This window comes from Hypanus sabinus, chromosome 1, assembly GCF_030144855.1.
Source record: "Hypanus sabinus isolate sHypSab1 chromosome 1, sHypSab1.hap1, whole genome shotgun sequence".
Classification (NCBI taxonomy): domain Eukaryota; kingdom Metazoa; phylum Chordata; class Chondrichthyes; order Myliobatiformes; family Dasyatidae; genus Hypanus; species Hypanus sabinus.
The window spans coordinates 87033642-87053257 of NC_082706.1; positions in this window are offsets into that span (position 1 = coordinate 87033642).

A 19616-nucleotide genomic window follows, 5' to 3' on the forward strand; every position below is an offset into this window, starting at 1 on the left:
TCTGATGCTACAAGAATTTATTAAGGTACAAGATGTTAAGATATTAAAGGAAGTGACAATGTAATCGCTAACTGTTTAGATGCTGAATTGAATGTATAACGATATTACTCTGTAGTGAAAAAAAAACTCTTTTGTATTGTGTTGGATTCTGAAATCCTGTAAGACTCTGTATTAATTCATCTTTACCGGTGGTAAAAATCTTAGAAGGAAGGGGGGTGTTACGAATGTGCCACAACTCTGAGGGGCCGAAGGGTACAAAGTCGCCCTCTCCTTTTTGAGAATTGCAAGATCGCTATTAATTCGGGTCTGGGACCCAGGAAATGAGAGAGAGACACGTAGAATCCACAAGGTTTTGGAATGTGTCCTGGCCTCAATGAAACAAAAACCCCTGATAACGGCTATTGTCTCTTGGAGATGGAATTGTGTATTGAGTACTGTACTATTCATTGAAGCCCTCAGGGGACGACCAGAGTGGGTTGGTTGAGGGATTGCATCATCCCAACCTGATTGACATCTGAGACCCTGTGAGTGAGGATAAAAGAGGGTCTGGGGAACAACCCCTTTAGACGCACCAAGAGAAATGCTGGAAATCCAGCGATAGCGTTTAATAGCGACAGCCGGTGGGGGGCTCGTGTGCGTCCTTCCCTTGCCTGGGATTGGCGGGCTCACCACGGAAGAACTGCTTTAGCTGAAGGAGAGGCCACAAGTGAATGGCCACACAAACGAGACTCCGACAGATCAAAATCATAAAAGGAAAGCCAGTAAGTTTTTCTCCCAAAACTCTCTCTCTCTCCAACCATTGCAAACCCAGTGGTCCCCAAAGGCTGCAGCCTGCATGAACTGAGTGAACTTTATATTTCCATTGGACAATACATTATCCCCTAGACAATGATAGAGCTTATTTCTTATTGATTATTATTATACCTGCACTTTTAGATTTAGTATTGATGATGTATATTATCTGTATATTTGCATTGATATTATTTTTGTGTCTTTTTACTAATAAATACTGCTAAAAATAGTATCATCAGACTTCAACGGACCTCTCTACCTTCGCTGGTAAGTGACCCAGTTACGAGGTTCGTAACAATACCCACATTGATAATAAAATGTACTTTGAACTTCGATCAAAGCAATACAGCAGACAAAAAGAAATGATCGAAAAGTTGCCAGTTCACTAATCCATTTAAAATTAATTCTCAATCACTCAGGTGACCATCTATTCTTTTTGATAAGCTTGATGCTTTATAATTCATTTGTTCTTTGTATTATGATTTATTGATGTTGATACTTATAATTAAAGTCAAGTGGAGAATGCTTCCTGAAACTTGTTCTTTGGGATCAGACATTGATCAAGGAGATAAAATTGCACTGAGAAAAGTTCTCTCAACTTAGAAGTAGTTATTTATAAACAAAATAGATTTTAAAATGATTCATTTAAGTTATTTCCTTTTCCGTTTCGGGTGGTGATACTTTCTTCTAATCAAGGGGAAAAGTGTTTATACAAGGGAATGTACTGTCAGCTGCAAAAATTTACAGATTGTAAATAACTGCAAAGTGAAATATTTGAGCCCATATTGTTTCTGGTCTGAACCTATCACATGGCTCAGTGTGATTTTTAGAAGAACACCTGCACTGTATCAATGTGACGTTTCCATTTTCCACGCTGTTGTGAATGAGATTTCCAATTTAATTTCACCCTGTCCCAAATTACAAGCTGCTTTGTGTGTTGAACTCATGCCCATGAACAAGCAGTTAGGCCTGGAGACAAAATACATGGAATCCTTTCAGTTAATGAAGAACAAAGAATTTAAAGTCATCATTCTGGGCTGACAAGCCACGAAAAAAGCCACTACATTGCTCGTTATGCCTCAAGAGGATTTTAAAAGATCATTCTTCAGATTTAGAGATCAGCGTAGAACAATTGGAACAGAGAGTTTCCATGGTAACACTGCTATATTCATTGATAAGCATTTTCTGCTCATTTGAGTATATTGTCCTGTGTCATAAACAAGTGGTGCTAAATAGTTAGATATTTTCTGATGATTTATCAAGAAGTTTTAATTCTAATCTTATTTGTTTTTAAGCTTCACAGGCATAGTCTAATTGTATTATGAAAATTAAGCAGAGCACATCTGAGAGGATGTCATGTTCAAAGTCTAGAAGCAAGTCGATGTGCACAACATCATGTAAGAAGAGTAGTCATATTATTGTGAGCAGTAGACTTGACAAGCAGAACAAGGCCACAGGTAAATCTGCTACATGACAATTGTTGTCAGATTAGCAATTTGAATTGCATGATATGAATGAAAGAACATTGTTCCATTGAATACCAGTGAAGAGGAGTTTAAAAAGGAAACACAATTGTCCACTTCCTGAGTTCACCCAATCTAAATGTGGTCTAACCTGGGTTTTTTTAAGCTGCAACAGTACCTCACAGCACTTCAAAGCCCCACTATCCTAACTACTCTATTAAAACTTGCACAGCAACTTTGAGGGATTTATGACCTGAACCCCAAGATCCCTCTGTTCTTCTACATTGCCAAGAATCCTGCTATTCAGCTTGCACTCCACCTTCAAGTTCGATCTTCCAGAATGTAACAATTCACACCATTCCAGAATGAACCCCATCTGTTACTTTTCCACCATCTCTGCATCTTGTCTATATCACATTGCACCTACAACAACCTTGTACAATATCTGCAACTCCACCAAACTTTGTTTCATCTGCAATCTTACTAACTCATCCTTCCATTTCCTCATCCAAACCATTGATAGAAATCACAAGTAGCAGGGTTTCCTGAACAGATCCCTGCAGAACATCAGTAGTTTCTGACCTCCAGGCAGTACATGCACCATCTACTACAAGCCTTTGGTTTCTGTGGGCAATTTTGATGCAGCACTACCATTTCCCTGGATCCCTTGCTTCATGACATTCTGGATGAGATTACCATGGGGAACCTTTTGAAACACCTTGCCAATAACCATTTTTATGCAAACTCTATGCTCCAAATTTATCAATTCATTTTGGCATCTATCACAGAGGTATTTTTTCTTTAGGCAATTCTCTTCTTTCAGGACTTATTATGAATGTTTACAATGGTGATGAAGAAATTTTCTCTTATACATTCGGATTCTTTATGTTGGCCCATCCTGACTCTCTTTGAGAGAATATCTGCATTGAATAATTTGAAGTGAAAACAATGATGCATTAAAAGTTGACCAGATAGAACACAAGTAAGTTCCTATGAGCTAACAAAACCTTCATCTCTATGATTAGCCTTTACAATAATGTACTCAATTAGATATACTTTTCAGGGGATACCATTTCCTTAGGATCTAAATTTCATGTTCAGCGTGACTAGCAATACACTCTCCCAAAGGCTCACAGATTTCTATTCAGTAAAGTAAATATACTGGGACCTACTCTGAACTGAGTTTCACTGATAGGCATGAAGTTTTAGACCTGGTGCAGACAGAACATCTCCATTCTCATTAATGGAAGGGAACCTTATGAGTCATTGAGTAATAGATGATAGAAGCAGACCCCTCAGCCCACCTCATCCATGCCTACCAGGAGTCCACTTAAACCAGTACCATTTTCTCCTGTTGGGCCCATATAGCATTAAACCTTTCCTACCCATATACCTGTACAAATGTCTTTTAAATGTTTTTTATTATATCTGTCTCAGATATTTTCTTTGACAGCTCATTCCATTCACATTATCCTCAATATCCGTTTAAATCTCTTCCCTCTCACCTGAAGCCTATGCCTGCGAGTTTGTAATTCCCTTTCCCTGGGGAAAAAAGACAGTGTGAATTCACCTCTTTTATGCTCCTCATAATATACACTTCTATAAAGTTCAAAGTAAATTTATTATATTAATGTCACCATATATAACCCTCAGATTTGTTTTCTTGTTAACATACACAGTAAATCCAAGAAACATAATCGAATCAATGAAAGACCACATCCAACATGAGGAACAAACAACCATTATGCAAAAGCCAACAAACTCTTCAAACGCAAAATAAATAATGATAATGAATAAATAAGCAATAAATATCGAAAATATGAGATGAAGAATCCGTGAAAGTAAATCTATAAGTTGTGGGAACAGTTCAATGGTGGGGTAAGAGAAGTTGAGTGAAGTGATACTGATTGGTTCAAGAGTCTGATGGTTGTAGGGTAGTAACAGTTCCTGAACCTGGTAGTGTGGGTTCTGAGGCTCCTGTACCTTCTTCCTGATGGCAGCAGGCAAGAAGAGAGCATGGTTTGGGTGATGGGGTTCCTTGCTTTCCTGCGGCAATGCTCCATGTAGATGTACTCACTGGTGGTGGTGGCATTACCTGCCTGCAGACTGGGTCGCATCCATTACCTTTTGTAGAATTTTCCATTTAAGGATATTGGTGTTTCCATACTAGGCTGTGTTGCATCTGGTCAATATAATCTCCACCACACATTTATAGAAGTTTGTCGAAGTTTTTGGGCTGTCATGCTGAATCTTCGCAAACTTCTAAGTAAGTAGAGCCGCTGCCATGCTTTCTTTGCACTTGTGCTTATGAGCTAGGCTCAAGACAGATCCTTTGAAATAATTACACGGAGGAATTTAAAGTTGCTGACCCTCTCCAACTCTGATCCACCCAGAAATGGCTCACGGGCTCATGGGTTCCTCTTGCTGAAGTCAATAAGCAGCTCCTTGGACTTCCTAACATTGAGTGAGAGGTCGTTGTTGTGGCGCCACTCAGCCAGATTCTCAAACTTCCTCCAGTATGTCACCACCTTTGATTCATCGAATGACTGGTGTTATCAGTAAACTCGATTATGGCATTTGAGCTGTGCTAAGCCATTCTATCATAAGTATATAGCGAGTAGAGCACAGAACTAACACACAGCCTTGGGATGCACCTGCGCTGACGAAGATTGTGGAGGAAGTGTTGTTGCCAATCCAAACTACCTGGTGCCTGTGAGTGAGGAAATCAAGGATCCAATTGCACAAGGAGGTATTGAAAACAACATCTTGAAGCATATTGATTACTTTATAGGAGATCATAATATTGATGCAGAGCTGTGTTCAATAAAGAGCATCTTATTGTAAGTACCTTTGTTCTCCAGATGTTCCAGGGTTGGGTGAAGAGCCAATGAAATGGTATCTGCTGTGAATCTGTTTTGGTGGTAGACACGTTAGAGTGGATCCAAGTTCCTTCTCAGTCAGGAGTTGATATATTTCATCGTCAACCTTTCAAAGCATTTCATCACAGTGGATGTAAGTGCTACTGGGCAATAGTCATTGAGGCAAGTTATAATTGATGCTTGCTAGAAGCACGTGCAAACTTCAAAATGCCAAAGCAAGAATTTAAAGCTATCAAGGGACACTTTAGCCAGTTGATCAGTGCAGGTTGGTAGTACACGGCCAGGCACCCCAGATGGGCTGGATGCTTTCTGTGGGTTCACCCTCCTGAAAAATGCTTTCATGTCAGCCTCATAGACTGAAATCACAGGTTATCAGGGCTGTGGGAGTTTGTGAACCTCTCTCTCTCTGGCTATCCATCCCATAGGATGATGATGGTTCCTTTCAGTCAGTTAGAGGGGTTTGATATGTGCGTCCTGAAGACTGAAATCACAGGTTATCAGGGCTGTGGGAGTTTGTGAACCTCTCTCTCTCTGGCTATCCATCCCATAGGATGATGATGGTTCCTTTCAGTCAGTTAGAGGGGTTTGATATGTGCGTACTGAAGTGTCTGTACAGGCTGATCCTTGACAGGCACTGCTTGCCACATACTTGGCAGGTGAGGCCTGGAGGGGCAGCAGGGGCAGAAGCTCTGTTGTGGCGTTTCCTATGCCTTTCCTCTGTTACCTGTATGAGCTTGTTCTCAGCAGCGTCCGCATGTTTTCCGATGATGTCCCTCTACTGTGAGCGATCTTGAGCCAGATCCTCCCATGTTGATGGGGCAATGTCAGCTTTCTTGAGGCTCCTGTGCAGAACATCCTTGTACCATAGTCGCAGGCCTCCTCGTTTTCGGGTTCCACTGGACAGTTAGCCATACAAGATGTCCTTGGGCAGTCTTCTGTCAGGCATTCTGACAACATGTCCTGCCCAGCGCAGTTGGGCTGACATCACCAAGATTGAAACTGCAGGCATTCCGACTCGAGAGAGGACCTCGGTATTGGAGACCTTGTCTCGCCAGGTGAGCTTCATCTGAGAATATAGGTGAGGCTGCCGCAGTTGGCCAAGCTGGTGTAAGTGGCTCTGATATGGGCACCACGTCTCACATCCGTATAGCAAGGCTGATAAGACAATGGCTCTGTATATCTTGCACTTGGTGGCCAACCTGATGTTCTGTGACCAAACTCGATCTTTCAGCTGACCAAAGGCAAAGCAGGCTTTTCTGGTTCTTGAGTCATCTCTACATCCAGAGAAGTTGAGGATGTTATTATGCTGCCTGGGTAGCAAAAACCTGTTGACAGCATTGAGATGAGTGAAAGTTACTCCATGTATTGATGGTCGAAGCAAGCATAACAGGCATTGAGCTTATCTGGGAGAAAAGCCCTGGTTGTCACCTATGTTGCTTGGTAAGTCACTCTTTTGGAAGGTAAGTATGAGATCATTTACATTTTTCTCATGAAATGATTGGTGCAAAGTTTTGAATTGTTTATAAATGTTATGTGTCTTTATAAGCCTATTTATTTTCCATTGTTAAATAGTTTTTACTTTCCATTTGTTTTCCATAGCTTAGCTGTGTTTATTTCTGATAGCCACGGAGCTTGGATCAGATTTTCTATTCTAACTTTACAAATGGCAGTGCAATCAATGTACTGTAGATGGGAACTTGGTCCAAAAAACCTTCTCCAGTGTCTGCCATCTGCAGTACTTTAATCTTCAAATAGATTTAAACCTCTCATGGTTGGCCAAGGATTGAAAGTGAATTAAGCAGACCCAAGATTGTTTTCGTGAGTTTAAACAGCAGAATTCTGTCATTTGCTGTTTCATTTCCTGAAGCATAGAAGAAACCTTGGATAAATAGTTATTCCCCCAAGCTTCCTGTCAATGTTTGGCCAAGGTTATTATGTGAGATCAAGGGATCTTGTTCCCATCCTCTCCTACCTTAATACACTTACACTCTGTAGCCACTTTATCAGGTACCTCCTCAGGTGTACTGTACCTAATAAAATGGTCACCGTGTATATATCTCCATGTTGTTAAATACAGCAATATTGTGAAACTAAAGATTTATCTTAACAGTAGTGTATCTGATGACCACACAGAGCAATTATGACAATGTGATAAGTTATCAATCAGCTTGGGTCAGGTAAAAGGCTGAATTGCTGGATTGTCCTACAGAATCCCAGTAAAGGCAATCAAAGTTAGTCTGCAGACTCTCCAACGTTGGGCATTAAGAACACCAGCTTGCTGTAAAGATATTAATGCACCTACAATGTTTGTTCTTTTGATATGCAAACTGGTCGTAAGTACAGAAATTAAAATATATGATTTGAGATGTTATCTCTGCAAATTACTGGGTGAATTATGCTGTGATATGCGAACAAACAGCAGCCAGCCCTTGGCCTCTATGCTTTTTCAACAATCTACTGATTTATACATAAATGTTCTATTAATCATACACCAGAAACTTAAACTAAAGTAATAAGACAGAACATGCCCTTTTAAAGATTTGGTAATTGTTAATGTAAAAGCAATTAACTTCTCTGGCTCTGAAAGGGAGCTAACATGGAATCTTATTCCGTTAGTCATTATTTGTTCTCAGAGAGCTAAAAGAGAACTTAAGGATTTAAGGCTTAGGAATTTCATTTTGGTTTCTTTTTTTCCTCTCTCACTTTACCTCCCTTCCTTTAATTCACTTCATTGAAACATAGAAACAGAAAACCTACAGCACAATACAGGCCCTTCGGCCTACAAAGCTGTGCCGAGCATGTCCCTACCTTAGAAATTACCAGGCTTATCCATAGCTCTCTACATTTCTAAGCTCCATGTACTTATCCAAAAGTCTCTTAAAAGACCCTATCATATCCGCCTCCACCACCATTGCCGGCAGCCCATTCCACGCACTCACCACTCTCTGAGTAAAAATCTTACCCCTGACATTTCCTCTGTAACTACTCCCCAGCACCTTAAACCTGTGTCCTCTTGTGGCAACCATTCCAGCCCTGGAAAAAAGCCTGTGACTATCCACACAATCAATGCCTCTCATCATCTTATACACCTCTATCAGGTCATCTCTCATTCTCCAAAACTCCAAGGAGAAAAAGCCGTGTTCACTCAACCTATTCTCATAAGGCATGCTCCCCAATCCAAGCAACATCCTTGTAGATCTCCTCTGCACCCTTTCTATGGGTTCTACACCCTTCCTGTAGTGAGGCGACTAGAACAGAGCACAGTACTTCAAGTGGGATCTGAGCAGGGTCCAAAAGGTGCAACATTACCTCTCGGCTCCTAAATTCAATTCCACAATTGAAGAAGGCCAATACACTGTACACTTTCTTAACCACAGAGTCAATCTGGGCAGCTGCTTTGATGTCCTATGGACTTGGACCTCAAGATACCTCTGATTCTCCACACTACCAAGAGTCTTACCATTAATACTGTATTCTGCCAGCATATTTGACCTACCAAAATGAGTCACTTCACACTTATCTGGATTGAACTCCATCTGCCACTTCTCAGCCCAAGTTTGCCTCATATCACTGTCCCGCTGACAGCTGTCAACTCCCTCGCCTCCTACTATAGCTTGGGGTACATCTCATCCGGTCCCAGTGACTTATCCAACTTAATGCTTTCCAAAAGCTCCAGCACATCCTCTTTCTTAATATCTACATGCTCAAGATTTTCAGTCTGCTGCAAGTCAGCACTACAATCACCAAGATCCTTTTCCATTGTGAATACTGCAGTAAAGTATTCATTAAGTACCTCTGTTATTCCCTCTGGTTCCATACACACTTTCCCACTGTCACACTTGATAGGTCCTATTCTTTCACTTCTAATCCTCTTGCTTTTCACATACTTGTAGAATGCCTTGGGGTTTTCCTTAATCCTGCCTGCCAAGGCCTTCTCACGGCCCCTTCTAGCTCTGATAATTTTGTTTTTAAGCTCCTTCCTGTTAGCTTTATAATCTTCTAGATCTCTAACATTACCTAGGTCTCTGAACCTTTTGTAAGCTTTTCTTTTCTTCTTGACTAGATTTATTATAGCCTTTGTACACCACAGTTCCTGTACCCTACCATAACTTCCCTGTCTCATTGGAATGTACTCATGCAGAACTCCACACAAATATCCCCTGAACATTTGTCACATTTCTTCCGTACTTTTCCCTGAGAGCATCCGTTCCCAATATAAGCTTCCAATTTCCTGCCTGTTAGCCTCATAATTCCCCTTACTCCAATTAAACGCTTTTCTAACTTGTCTGTTCCTATCTCTCTCCAATGCTGTTGTAAGAGGAGATAGAATTATGATCACTATCTCCAAAATGCTCTCCCACTGAGAGATCCGACACCTGACCGGGTTCATTTCCCTTTACCAAATCGAGTACAGCCTCTCCTCTTGTAGGCTTATTGACGTACTGTATCAAGAAACCTTCCTGAACACACCTAACAAACTCCACCCCATCTAAACCCCTTGCTCTAGTGAGCTGCCAATTGATATTTGAGAACTTAAAATCTCCCATGACAACTCTGTTATTATTACACCTTTCCAGGATCTGTTTCCTTATCTGCTCCTTGATATCCCTGTTACTACTGGGTTGCCTATAAAAAAAACACCCAGTAAAGTTATTGACCCTTCCTGTTCCTAACCTCCACCCACAGAGACTCCGTAGACAATCCCTCCATGGCGTGCACCTTTTGTAGTATGCAGTTTCAGTTCGATTCACTCTCTGGAATTCAGTCTGTTGTCTGTAGTCTGCTCCCTTTTTATTCCGTATTTCATTACTTCCCAGTGGCAGAGAACCTGCAATACACTTAGTGGCCAATTTATTAGGTACACCAATACACCTGTTTGTTAAAGCAAATATCTAATTAGCCAATCATGTGGCAGCTACTCATTGAATGAAAGCATGCAGACATGGTGAAGATGTGCAGTTGTTGTTCAGACCAAATATCAGAATGGGGAAGGAATGTGATCTAAGTGACTGACTGTGGAATGATTGTTGGCTGCAGACAGGGGTCGTTTGATTATCTCAGGAACTGATCTCCAGGGATTTTCATGTACAACACTCTCTAGTTTACAGAGAATGGTGCAAAAAAAATACAATGAGCATCAGTTCTGTGGGCAAAAAATGCCTTGCTAACGAGAGATTAGAGGAGAATGGCCAGACTGGTTCAAGCTGACAGGAAGTAGCTCATGTAAATATGTGTTACAACAGTAGGATGCAGAAGAGCATCTCTGATTGCACAACATGTTGAACCTTGAAGTGAATGGGCTACAGCAGCAGAAGATCACTCAGTGGCCACATTTTTTGATACAGGATATTTCAATACAAGGAGTATTTAGGAAAGGTGGATGATCTTGGGGCATGGATCAGCAAGTGGAATTATGAGATTGTTGATATTAATGGGACTTGGTTACAGGAGGGGCAGGTCTGGCAGCTCAGTGTTCTGGGGTCAGCCATTTTAGATGTGGTAGAGTGGGAGGGGTGGCATTACTTGACCTACTCAGCACTTCTATGGCATTGTTGTTATCAAATCCAGGAAGAGATGGGGTTTGAGTGCCACAGTTCCCAGAAGGCATCAGATTGAGTATGGGGAGAGAGAGTGTAAAAGAAGCCAGCAGGAGTGGGGGGTAGATTCAGCACATTTTGCATGCTACACTCCCAATGAGACACAGAATTGTGCATAATTAGGCACTTGACAAGGACAAATAAAAATGAATTAATTTTAAGCCGAGCAGCCTTTGTGTGAGTGCACCAGTTTTGGATTGGGGATTTGAGGCTTTAGCTCATTGAGGCTTAGACAATGTCTGTAGATAGATTTTTTTTTAAATTATGCCACACAGGATACTCGAACGCTCCTCTTGTAGGAGGTGAGAAGGCAGGGAGACCTCTGGTGTCCCTGATGTCTACAACTGCAAGAAGTGCATCCAACTGAAGCTTCTAATAGATCGTGTTTAGGAGCCAGAGCTGGAAGTGGATGAACTCTGGATCATTCAGGAGGCTGAGGGTTTGATCGACAAGACACACAGGGAGGAAGGCATAGGACATAGGTAACTGAATGATCAGCAGGAGAAGGAAAGGGGAATAGGCAGCCACTGCAAAGTATCCCTTTGTACATTCCCTTCAACAACAGGCATACTGCTTGGATACTATTTGGTGGGGGGGCAGTGGGTGACCTAGCAGAGAAAAGCCACAACAGTTAGGTTTCTGGCACTGAATCTGGGTCTGTGGCTCAGAAGGGAAGTGGGGGAGAGAAGACAGCTGTAGTGATAATGGAATCATTGGTTAGGGGAACAGGAAGAAGGTTCTGTGGATGAGAATAAGATTCCTGGATAGTTTGTCGCCTCCAGGGTGCCAGGGTCAGGGACATCGCAGACTGAGTCCACAGCATTCTTAAGTGGGAGGGTGAGCAGCCAGAGGTTGTTGTTCACATCAGTACCAATGACATCAGTAGGAAGGGTAACAAAGTCCCGCAAAGTGAGTTTAGAGAGTCAAGTACTAATTGATTGGACAGGACTTCCAGGGTTGTGATCTCAGGATTTCTACACATGCTAATGAAGCCAGAAATAGGAAGGTCATACAGCTTAACATGGGGCTAAGGAGTTGGCGCAGGAGGGAGGGCTTCAGGTTTTTGAATCACTGGGCTCTCTTCCAGGGAAGGTGGGACCTGTACTGAGGGAATGGTTTACACCTGAAATGGAGGGGAACTAATATCCTTGCAGGAAGGTTTGCTAGTGCTGCACCTGGGTGGTGGGGTGGGTGCAGTGGGCAAAGGGGGGTTAAACTAGATTTGCAGGGGAAATGGGAACCAGAGCACCAGAACAAATGGTGGAGTGTTTGTGGAGAAAGATGCTGTTAAGCCTAAACCCTTCAAAAGTTTGAGCATAGTGGGATTAATGTTCTGAGCTGCATAGTTTTCAATGCAAGGGGTATGTGGGAAAGGAAGGTGAGCTTAGGGCATGGATCAGCATATGGAATTATGATATTGTAGCCATTACTGAGATGGTTGCAGGAAAGGCAGGACTGACAGCTCAGTGCTCCAAGGTTCCATTGTTATAGCCATAATAGAGTGGGAGGGTTTAAAGTGTGAGGGGTGGCATCAATAGTCAGGGACAATGTCAGGGCAGTGCTCAGTCAGAACAGACTGGACAGCTCATCTAGTGACACTTAAATACTTTGGAGATTTGTAATACATATGATTATATGATGTATATGTACAATGTCTGAAATACATCTTATGGAAATGTTTGTTTGATGAACTTCAATAAAAAAATAAATTACCAAAAAAAAGAACAGATGAATGAGAAAGGTATGACCATGTTAATCAGAATATATTATAGACCACCCAACAGTCTGTGGGATTTAGAGCAGTAACTTTGTAGAGAGATCACAGACTGTGACAAGAAGCATAGGTTGTGATGGTAGGTGATTATCACTTTCCACATATTGACTGGGGCTGATAGGGTAGAGATACATCCCTACCAAAGGAGGTGTAAGGCATACCTTCCCTTTGCTAGCCTGCAGGTGTCCCTTGAGCAAGGCTTAGCCCCCTGATAAGGGTCATGTGAAGCCATGGGAGCAGGTGGTAGATGGTCATATGAGCAGCTAGTGCATATCACAAGTCCTGATTATGCCACCACTGACGCCAGACAGACAATCTCTGAAGAGTGTTGATAATGGCTGGGGTCACCTATCTTGTAAAGTCACTGCCCAATAGAAGGCAATGGCAAAACAGTTCTGTGGAAAAGTTTGTCAAGAACAATCATGGACATGGAAAGACCATGATTGCCAACATCACACAAAACAGCACATAACGAACAAACATTTTGACTGAGACTCCCATTCCTTAAAAGGCCTAGATGTGAAACAGTATGTCAAATGTGTTCAGGAATCAATCAATCAGTACATAAATGTCCCAGCTAGAGAGAGTATGATAGTAGATCACCTACTGAGAAATGAGACAGTAGGTGACAGAAGTTTGTGTAGGGGAACACTTTGCATCTAGTGATCATAACACCATTAGTTTCAAGTTAATTTTGGAAAAGAATAGGTCTGGTCCTCAGGTTGAGAAGGCCAATTTTGATATCAGCAATGACCAGGCAAGTGTGGATTGATACAGGTTGTTTTCTGGCAAAGATGTACTTGGTAAATGTGAGAACTTCGAAAGTCAAATTTTGAGAGTACAGAGTTTGTATGTTCATATCAGAATGAAAGGATAGGATAATAGTTTTAGGGAATCGTTGCTTTCAAGAGATATTGAGGACCTGGTTAAGAAAAAGGAGGTGGATAGCAGGTAAAGGTAGACAGGAACAAATAAAGTACTGGAGGAGTATAAGAAATGCATTAAGAACACTCAAGAAGGAAATCAGGAGGGCTAAAAGAAAACATGAGGTTGCTCTGGCAGACAAGATGAAGGAGAATCCCACTTGAGATCTCCCTCCTCTCTTTTGGCTCCATGCATAGATTACTACGCTGATCTGCCAGAGAACAGATTTGTCTCTTGCTATCCTTATGTTCTTAATGTATCTGTAGCAGCCCTTAGGATTCTCCTTCACATTGTCTGCTAAGACAACCTCATGTCTTCTTTTAGCCCTCCTGATTTCCTTCTTAAGTTCTCTTGTTTTTATATAATCCTCAAGTACCTCATTTATTCTTGTCTGCCTCTTCCTGCAGTGCCACATCTTTTTTTCTTAACTAGAGCTTCAGTATCTCTTGACAATCACGATTCCCTAAACCTGTTGCCTTTGCCTTTTATTCTGACAGGAACATTCACACTCTATACTCTCAAAAGTTCAGTTTTGAAGGCCTCCTACTTACCAAGTAGATCTTTGCCAGAAAACTACCAACCCCAATCCACACTTGCCAGATCCTTTTAGATTCCATCAAAGTTGGCCTTAGAATGGCAACCTGAGGACCTGACCTATCTTTCTCTGACTACCTTGAAACTAATGACATTATGATTACTAGATGCTAAGTGTTCCCCTGCACAAACTTCTTTCACTTGCCCTGTCTCATTCACTAATAACAGATTTGTAAAGCACTCTCTTCATTTGGGGCATCTTTGTACTAATTAAGGAAACGACTGAACACATTTGACAAACTCTTTCCCTTCCAGCCCTTTTCCATTCTGGAAATCTAAATCAATATATGGAAAGTTAAAATCACCTACTATCACAACCTTATGTTTCTTGCAACAGTCTGCAATCCCTCTACAAATTTTCTCCTCTAAACTGCACAGACAGTTTGGTGGATTATCATATAACCCTACTGATGTTTGGGTCAAACCTTTCTTATTCCTCAGTTTTACCCATACAACCTCATTAGACAATTTCTGCAACCTGTCCTGATTGTGCACTGCCGAGACATTTTCCCTAACTAGTAATGGCACCCCACCCCCCCACCCCCACAAACCATCCTGCTCTATCACATCTAAAAGAATGGAACTCCAGGACATTGAGCTGCCAGTCCTGCCCCTCCTGCAACCAAGTAACACTAATAGCTACAATGCCATATTTCCACATGCTGATCCATGCCCCAATGTGTGGTGAACTACTTGTGCCTGTCTGGACACGCCCCCTGCTGACTGCTCCTGTGGCTCCTCCCACAGGCCCCTGTATAAAGGCGATCGAGGCCTGATGCTCGGCCTCAGTCTCCAGGATGTAGTATGATGGTCACTCACTGCTGGTTCCTTCTTCCAGTCAATAAAAGCCGATATCTCGCCTTTACGTCTCAGAGTGAGTTATTGATGGTGCATCACAAGGTCACCCTCATTTCCCACAATACTCTTTACAATGAAATATACACAGCTCAGAACATTAGTCCCACCACACTTGAGCATTTTATTCCTGATTTTGCATGTGGGTTTAGCATCTTTCACCACAAACACTCCACTATCTGTTCTGTCATTTTAGTTTGCATTCCCCTGCAACTCTAGTTCAAACTGTCCCTTCTGTAAATGTCCAAGCTTTCCTGGAAGAGAGCTCAGTGATCCAGAAATCCCCAACTGCTTAGCCACATGTTAGACAGTTTGATATTTTTATTTCTGGCCTCACTAGCAGGTGGCACAGGTAGCAATCCCGAGATCATAACCCTAACTCACTAAACTCACTTTGCAGAACCTTGTCACTCATCCTACCCATGTTATTGGTACTGACCTCCGGCTGCACACCTTCCCACTTAAGAATGTTGTGGGCTTGATCCGAGGTGTCCTTGATCCTGGCACCCAGGGAGAAACAAGCATACGGGAATCTCATTCGCGTCCACAGAACCACCTTTCTGTTCACCTTACCAACAAATCCTTTATCACTACTGCTCACCTGTTCTCGCCTTATCTCTTTGGTGCCACAGAGCCAGTGTGAGAGACACCTGATCATTGTGGCTTTCCTCTGTTAGGTTACTCACACCCTCACACAACAGTATCCAAGCAGTATACCTGTTGATGAGGGGAACAGCCCCAGGGATACTCTGCACTAGCTGTCTATCCCCTTACCCCCTCCTAACAATCACACAGTTACCTGTGTTCTACACCTTTGGTGTAACTATCTCCCTATATGTCCCATCTCTTAACCCTTCAGCCTCCCAAATGATCCAGAGTTCATCCAGTTCCAGCTCCAACTCTAACGCAGTCAGTTAAAAACTGCAGCTGGATGTACTGCTTGTAGGTGTACTCATCAGGGACACTGGAGATCTCCCTGCCTTCCCACGTCCCTCAAGAGGAGCACTCCAGTATCCAGCTTGGCATCACCACTGCTTTAAATGTGCTATAAAAAGGAAAAAATAATGAAAAAAAATATCTACCTACAGCCTACGTCTCTTCTCTCCTAAGCCTCGACAAGCCAAAGCTTCAACTCCCCACTCCAACACTGACCCACAATGGCTGCTCCACTTCAACCTAATTACTTTTTATTGCTCCTTGCCAAGTGCCTGATTATGCATGAACCAATGTCTCCTTGGGAACCGAGGCACGCAAAATGTGTGGACTTGTCCCCGCTCCCTTCTTTTAAACTCTCTCTCCCTCTATGCAATCTGGTGTCTGCTCAGAACTATGGCACACAGAAAGTGCCGACTGCATGGGCTCGCTTCTTTTAAACTCTCTCTTTCTCTACACAATCTGGTGACTCCTTGGGTAAAATCCGTCTCTTCCTGAATTTGGTAGCAGAGACTTTGAAGTGCTAAATAAGTCGTTGTGCAGTAGTTAGAACATGGATGAAAGGCTTTTATTTTATTTTTTACATTTATTTTGAGATATAGCATGGTGGACCCTCTGGCGGTATGAGCCTATGCCATCCAATTACACCCATGTGACCAATTTATCATATGCCTTTGGAAACCAGAGCATCTGGTCGGAACCAACGCAGTTACAGGGAGAATGTAAAACTCCGTACAGATAGCAGCAGAATAGAGCCCTGTTACTTGCACTGCAGTAGCACTGTGCGACCACACCGCCTCACATCTACAGTGACCTGGGTTCAATTCTGACCTCCGTCCGGAGTTTGCACGCTCTCTGTGTGCTTCTGTATGTTTCCTCCCACAAAATTGTTCCGGGCTGGCGGGTTGAATGCCCATAGTAAAATGTGTGTGCTAAGTGGCTGAACCTGGAGGGGAAGAAATTGGTGACAATGTGGGAAAATATAATAGCTTTGGGTCAGGTTAATGTATAAATAGTGTGGAGCAGGGCCAAGTAGTTAGGGTGTTCAAGTAGCACCCTGAAGGTCGTGAGTTTGAGCCCAGCCGATGCAGGGTGTATCCTTGAGCAAGGCACTTAACCACACAATCCTCCAGTCTACCCAGCTGAAAAAATGGGCACCGGCATAAAAATTGCTGGGGGTCAACCTCAAGCCACAGAAACTGGCATAAGCACCGGCCTAATGAGCCACAAAGGCTCAGGACAGACTTTGACTTTGAATGTATGAATGGGCACAGGATATTTGGCTCTTGAAGAGATTCCTTTATCACTGCATAGCTCTACACTCTATTAAAGATTGCAAATCATAGTCATCCATATATATTTCTTGTATCAATTTATGGCTTCAGATCTTATTATTGTTATTCAGTTATTCAAGCATGGACAATATGTGGAATTATAGAACATAGAACATTACAGCACAGTACAGGCCTTTCAGCCTTTGATGTTGTACCATCCTTTTAAACTTCTCTAAGATCTTCCTCCCTACATAATGCTCCATTTATATAGAACATAGTATTCAGTATGCGACAACACATTACTGTTTTCTTCAATGCCCAGGGAAGATGAATGATGGAAATGGGAGTGACTAGAGCTTGCCTCAATAAGGAGCACACACTGAAAATTTATAACTACAGTGAATGTCAGAATCTCTCTCACCACTCGCTGCAGGTTATTTTTCCCCAAGCACTCTTCCGTAGATCTCTTAAATGTCAAATATAACATTAGTTAAATTCAGATAAAATGAAGACTCATTTAATCATCATAAACAAGTCAACACTATTTAACCAGATGTGAAATTTCAAAGCCCTGCTAGTATATATTTTAGGAATGCCCTTTTGGGGTTATACGAGCCCACTCAAGGAATTAATCTATGGAACAGTAACATTTAAAAAATATATTAATCGTAACAGATAGCCACTGTAAGGTAAGGAGGAGGCAAAATAGAAGTTATTGTAGATCCTTTCATATTAAACTGGAGGAGGATAAGAAATTTTGACAGCTTGACTGATTTAAATTTAACTAATGGGGGAGTTAAATGTTATAGTGAGCTATATAGCCGCTCTCAATTTGCCATATTTGGCCTATATCCTTCTAAACATTCGCTATTCATGTACCTCCAAAATTGTCTTTGCTATTATGCATGCCTCAGCTGCCTTCTCTGGCAGCTCATTCCATATACAGTGCCTTGTAAACATATTCTGCCCTTTTGTGAACCCTTTGTTCACATAAATGAGTATTATAATCAGGGATTTTGATCAATTTAACTGAAAATTTTTATTTGTGATTTGCATGCTCCTTTTTTTCACTGTAGAGCCAAAAAATAGGAAAAACTGTCAAGGGTACAAAATTAAAAATTCAAAAATTGCTCAAACTGTACTAGGTTAGTTGGAGAGCGACAGTGGACACCAATCTTGAGGTCTTGCCACAAATATTTGATCTGGTTATGGTCAGGACTGTGACTGTGACCACTCAAGTACATCGATTTTCTTCATTTGAAGCCTCTCCATATTTTCTCGGGCTGATGTCCTACTGAAAAATGCATTTCCTCCCCAGTTTAAGCTTTCTGACAAAGGCTATCAGGTTTTTATCCAGGATCTCTCTGTATTCAGTAGCATCACCTTCCCATCAGTTCTGACTAGACTGCCAGTAGCTGGTACTGAAAAGCATTCCCATGCACGATGCTACGTCCATTATATTTACAGCAGGGATGACTTTACCTAGCTTATGCATAGTATTAGATTTACACCACACAGTTGAGGTTAAAAAGTTTTACTTTAGACTCATCAAACTACAAGATCTTCTTCCACATCTTTACAGTATCTCCTAAGTGATGCTTTGCAAAGTCTTCATGGGCAAGGGTATGCTTATTCCAAAACTGAGCAAGTGTCAGCCTTATACGCAGAGTCAAGGCCAGGGTTAGAGAATCTGACAAGACAAATCCAGCACCACAGATGCACACTTTCCACAGGTCGTTAACTTTACTGGGAATGACAATGACCATGACGAAGTTCATGACCTAGATGGTCACATCTGCCAAATAAAAACAAGAACCCAGTGGTGAAGGGCAGCCAACCCAACAAAAAAATGTATTCTGAGGGCCAGCCTGCCAACTCATAAATCATGGCGCAATCCTGTTTTAATCCAATATTCTAATTTGATTGATCTCTTAAAGATTTCAGTTAGAGTTTTCTGCAATTTCACCTATGCAGGATGAACAGAATTTTAAACAAATGCTGTACAGGTAAGTGTTTTTAATATTACCTGTCAATTAGATACACTGGTTCAGGGATTATTTTTAACTTACTTATTTTTAATTTAGTATAGAAACCAGTCAAGAATAGCCTGACCTTTGCATATGTCCTATTCTTCATTTCTCTTGCATGATGCAAAACCTAGACATGATTTAGCCAGAAGTTTCTTACTGGCAGTGTCACAGCCTGGTATAGAAACACCAATGGCCAGGAATAGAGAAAGTCTACAGAAGGTGGTGGGTACAGTCCGGCCTTTCACAGACAAAGCCCTTCCCGCCATTGAGCACATTTACAAGGAGCACTATCACAAGAGATTAGCATGCTTCATCAAAGAACCCCCACCATTCAGGCTATGCTCTCTTCTCACTACTATCATTGGGAAGGAGGTAAAGGAGCATTTGAACCTACAGCACCAGATTCAGCAGCAATTATTACCCTACAACTATTAGGCTCCTAACCCTGCATAGATAGCTTCACTCACCTCAACTCTGAACTGATTCCATGAACCATGGTCA